Source organism: Miscanthus floridulus, chromosome 7, assembly GCF_019320115.1.
Source record: "Miscanthus floridulus cultivar M001 chromosome 7, ASM1932011v1, whole genome shotgun sequence".
Taxonomy (NCBI): Eukaryota; Viridiplantae; Streptophyta; class Magnoliopsida; order Poales; family Poaceae; genus Miscanthus; species Miscanthus floridulus.
Window position 1 is genome coordinate 33,141,417 of NC_089586.1, and position 6,000 is coordinate 33,147,416.

Sequence of the window (6,000 nt, forward strand, 5' to 3'; positions counted from 1 at the left end):
AAGGAAAAGAAGGAAGAACTCGATAGTATATGAATTATGGTAAAGCTGCATCAGTCATAACAATTGTTGTTGATGTAGGCCACTTTTTCAAGAAATTTTACAGAGGGTTTGATGCAAACATATTGGCTTGGCTGCCTTATGATGAAGATGAAGATAATGAGCTAGTTCTGCCAGTTAAATTCTGATTTGAATCAGGCTGTTCAGATGAAACAGCTGCTACAATTTTCAGTTACATCATCAAACCCTGCGTGCTGCCTACCGAATTTCGCCATGGTTGTGGCAAAATGGCTACTAGTGCTTGTCTCCCAGATAATCTTCCAACTTATGAATTCTATAACCGCTCTTTTGTGACCTGTCAATTCGGCCTTGGTCAACTACCCCCTCGGCTATTCTTTAGGAATACTCTGAAGCCAAGAGAAGGTATCAGTGAAATAATGGAAGCTTCCAGAGTCTTTCAATTGGGGTCAAATCTTCCTTCTCTTTGTCTGCATGAATGGACAAGAGCCACCTTCTCTTCAAACCTGTTTGACTCCTGGTGGCAAGAATGACACTCTCACCTCTTCTGCAACTCAATTCATCCTAACTGTTTAGCCCTGGACGATGACTTTGCTTCTGATAGTGAGGTAACTCACCACTTTCCTTTTCAAAGGATTATCAAGTTCTCCTATCAGTTCATCTAACAATTTTTTGCAGGATACCAAATTTGATCCCCCAAGTGTGGATAGGAAAGGACATCCCATAGAATATTATTCACCATGTCTAGCCTCAAGAATGGGATCAACCGCATCCACTCTGAAAAAGTTGATAAAAACCCCAGCTACCCCAGCAATACTCACATATCAGTCTTCAAAACACAAGGCACCCAAGGTGTAACTCAGAAAATCACCACTAGGAAGAGCCTTTGTAGAACAAAATCATCAATTGCTCAGGTAAATTAACTTATCTTCCTTTGTAGATGATATTCAACTTCTAATTCAATTTCTTTCTTGTCGTCATCGACTATTGCATCTCAATCTTCTTTGGGTGCCAAACTGTTGTCCTAGGCACTTAAATCAGCATATGCTAATCTCTCATCGGCTAATCCTCCTAAGGAGTCAATTACAATTGAAGCAACTGATGTCCCTGATAGATCCTAGATGACATAAGATGAGAACCTCTCTACTTCACCACCTGATACTACCAAGGTATCTCCTCAAGCCTTCAATCTCATGCAGTCCTCACTCTTCTCTGATCCTTTTCTTTTATTAGACACCACCTAGGAAAATGTCTCCACAAGAGCAAAGATCTAACAACTCACCAGTTAAAGAGGACCCTGTTGACACTGATACTCAAACTGTCGATTCTCCAGCTCAACAAACAATCGATGGTAAGAAATTCATATGCTCATTTTATCCTTCTATAGCAATCATAAACTGAAAAGCTCCTTGATGCCTGCAGACACTAGCATTGAAAATCTAGAGCCGATTTAACCAGATGTTGACACATCATTGGTTGTTCCTTCTCCATAGCCAAGATCTCTTTTAGAAAAGGTACTGTCTCCCTCTCACCATCCATCTCATTGTCAACTCATTTGTTATTTCTAATAAGACTCCTTTTGTTCACATATAGGCACTTAACTCTCTAGCTTTGAGCTATTCTTTCAACTTTGAGGAATATATAGATGAAAGTGAGATAAGCTCATCAGCCATTTCTTCTCAAGAAATCTTATCAGATGAGACCAAATATCGGCTAAAACACATGCTGCCAATGCTCGAGAGGAACATAGAAGATTTGGTCTAGGTTGCAGATCTAATGAGAAGAATCTTCTTAGCCATTAAGGATGATCTGCCCCCAAATCATGCTGAAGCCTTGATACCTCTGTCCAACATCGAAGATCAAGCTCCCAAGGTGAAAAAGGCTCAAAGAAACTAGACTAACCATGAAGCTTTGATGGCTAAGAAAAACTCTAACAAGTAGGAAGCCAAAGAATTAGCACAATTGATCGACAATCTAAAGAATTCTTCTTCCAAACTTAAACCAAAACTGACTCAGCTGAGAATTAGGCGTGCTGAGCTCGAACAGGAACTGGAAAGTGTGAAAGCCACCATTGACCATCATGAGTCTAACTTGACTCAGATCCCCAAGGCCATCAAATAGAAGAAACAAGAGATGCTGGCCAAGGTTAAGGAAGGCAAAGCTATTCGCAATAGTATTGAGAGCATTCCCAGATCAGCTGAAGAAGACAAACAACAAATTATAGAAGTTGATGCTATTCGGCTAAAAAGCACTAAGAGCAATTCATGATGCTCTTAACTTGTAATTTATGTTATAGCATCTGTAGTATATATTCTATGTAAACCTAATGATAACTATACTCTTCCTGTTGGTCTACTGTACTTCTTGGTTTGGTTAGAATAGCCGATTTAAATTAGCCAATTCCTGATTCTAACTTTACTCTGACTTAACTAAATCTGAAAACGGTCCCTATTGCAAAAACCCTTCAAATTCCTTCTTCATCATCAATGCCTCATTCCCCTCGTTATTAGAGAAGTGGCACTTCCCCTTCCATTAATTGGGGTTGCTTTCACACGTTCCAAGATATCTACCATCTCGCCTCTGTGACTATAAATACCGGCCAAGGGCCTCGGCCTCAAACACATCTATATCTAAAATTGTTTCTCATTCTCTCGTGTCTTTCTACCTTCAAGAACCCTATAGCGGTTTCTTCTTCTTCCCCTCTCAAGATCCCAACCAAAACCCATGGCTGGCAAAGACAACCATGGCAAGCGCGCGGCGGAGGAGGTCCTGGAGGAGAACATGCCGATGAGCCAGCGCCTCCGCCGTATGAGGTAAGATAAAATGCCTTCTATTCATGACAATGAATCGTCTTCTAACTTGTTTATAGATTCATCCTGAATCACAGATGCCAACCTCTTCATCCTAGGGCCGATGGCCCCTCTAATGCTACACCTGCCGTCGCCCCCACACCGGACTCATCGTTGGACTCCTCCGACTCGTACACCAGCGATGATGCCCGGTGCTTCCTCTAGGAGTGGAGGGCTACCAAGGACCGTTATTCCAAGGCAACTTGGGAAAACGGTCAGCTTGAGATCCATCTCGAGGCCTCCTAGGCCACCCTCGTCGTCGCAGAGGAGGAAGCCAACACTGCTTGGGCAAGGTTGGACGAGTCCGACGTCATGATGGCGGGTAAGCCTAGTTCCAAGAAAACCCTCATTCTTATCTTCACTGCCCCTTTCTTGACAATCTTCTTGCCTCTTTGATTGCTAGCCCTGACGGTACAGTTGGAAAACCTCCAATGGGCGGCGAACGTAGCTACGGCGACCATCAACGCCTAGGGCCCTCTGCTCATCAACCGTCTGCACAACATCCCAGTGCGCGCCTAGGAGATTGCCCTCCATGGCATTCATTGCGGTGCAGCGGTGGCTCTGGCCGTGGTGCAAGTCTAGACCGGGCATGACCTCTGCACCATGGAGTCGGGCTTCCCAATGGCCGATGATCTCGACATGCACAAGGAGTTGATTGAGGACTTTGACGACACCGCAGCGGCTGTTGTGGATATGACACCAGCCCAAGATGTTGTGAACAAGGTGTTTGATTAGTTTGTACTAGGAGCAAATGATGAATGAATAAAGTTTTTGCCTTTTCCTTATGAATTCATCCCTGAAACTGCCATAATATGAATCATGATTGTCTTTGTGTGTCTTTTTGCTCTATAGGTGATACATATCGTATCGGCTTTTATCCCTTTGATTTAAATTTTTTTGAACTAAAGGTGATAATACTTCTTTAGAAATTTTCCATCGATTGTTCTATCAAACACACAGCAAGCCAAAAATGTGGAACATGTCAACTAAAGGCATGCCAAAAAGTGTGTTGACACAAAAATGTGGCGATGTGATCAGCACACAGCAAGTCAGATGATCTGAGTGGAACGAGACTAGAGATCTGCTTGGCTTCAACACAGAACCAGCCAATTCTGAAAACCCAATGACGTGCCAGTCAATTTAACATGCAATTGACAAGGAGAGAAAATCTTATCAGTAATTTAAAGTGGAACATGTCAGTGTTGCACCAGACAGTTCCAAATATACGGCTAGATAGCTAATTCAATAAGGCTATCGACTAAATAGTCGATATCCGGCGTATCCATGAAATGAAGATCTTTAAATCAAGGATTATCGGCTAATATTAAATGATAATAATACGAATCAAAATAACTGATGCTCATGGATCATCAGAAAGCATCGTCGGCTAAATGGAACATGATCGATATAAAGCGTCGAGCCGATAAGTTTGATGAAAAGATTATAACATGCGAACAAATCGACTGTCTACTATAAATAAATCTACAAACAGTTTGAATCTAATCTATTATCATTAACAGTAAGGTTCGATTGGATCAATGCAGCTATGATAATGACAACAAACTGAAGCCAAAGAATCTATAAAACCATCTATATGTTGACAGATTAATAAAAACATGCTATATGCGTGAGAGTATAGGCAAATGGGCTAAAATAACCGATGCAGTCATAGCAAACAAACAGAGTATATATCTTGATCATCAACAAGACCACTAATCGATACTTTCTAATCTAAAGTCTTACCAGTGAGGTTCGACCGGATCGATGCAGCTATGGTAGTGTCATTAGATTAGATCTCGTTAACAAGTGAGTTTATTCAAGATTGAAACATGTCTTTAGATGCATACTATGTTTGATTGGAATAGAGATAAAATAGCCGATCTAGCAGAATTAAGCCATCAATTATAAGATTTAAAGCATGACCAGATCAAAGGACGACCAATTAAGATGATATAATGCCGATGTATCTCTATCTCGATCGGGTGATTTGTTATAATTAATAAAACATTAATTATAATAAGATCGATAACTAGTGAATCAACCAAAAACAGTAAGGAAAATCTTATTAATCTTAGCAGATTCGATAACTAGTGATATTGTATTAAACAACAAGTTATTTAACACAAGATCGATAACTTTAATCTATATTATGATTCGTTAGAGATTAATCAGCTAATGTAGCCTTACAAACCACGATAAAGATCGATAACTAACTTATATTATGGCTCATAAAGATCAATCAGCTGATGCAGCTTTACAAGCACAATACATGTCGTGACGGTACTCTCAAGCAAGTGGGAGGTCGATCAGTCGATGCAGCCCTGTTTGCTGAAGAACTTGCCGAGATCTACAGTACTCCTACTTCTAATGCGATGGCGAAAGCCGAAAAGATTGTATTGATTGAGTGTTCATTTTTTATACAATAACCAGGGTCTAATATTTATACCCGGAACCTAAATATGAATCCTACTCAAATACGACTTATTACAATTCTTGGAATAAAAGAAAACTTCCTAACTTAATAATAACTTGGACCCTAATTTTCCTTATTTATAGAGTTCGACACATCTTCCTGGTGCCATTCAAGCATAGCCCATTGACGCCGTTTGCTGATGTCATCTATAAAATAGCTAATTCTAACATCGCATCTAAATCAGTTGATACCGATTCACATCTAATCAATTCCTTGATGACACAATCCTGGAAGCTTTGAGTTTCCACATTCTTCTTTCTAAATTTTGGTGTAAACAGCCACCTATTCCAACAATTCTAGTTGTTATGATCTCTAGGCACAAACTGTTGACATCCAAAATTGTCTAGAGTGCATAATAGACATCATCATCATGTTTTTGTCATCAAGACGACCAGAGAACATACTTGAATCATTGCATTTGGTGCTTGGGCGAAGAAAATGACTTTTTGGGTGCTGAACTAGCTAGAGCCGGCTTAGCCGACTCCCTAAGTCAGCTAAGACCAACTTCCTCAAATGCAAGAATGGACTTTACCATTGCATTCCTCTCATCAAGCTAATCAAAAAATATATATGGATCGTCTCGTTTGGAGTCCGAATGAATTAATTATGAATTTTAGAAGCTTTTCACCTGGAATTCCCAACAACCAGTCAGCTTAGCCGAGT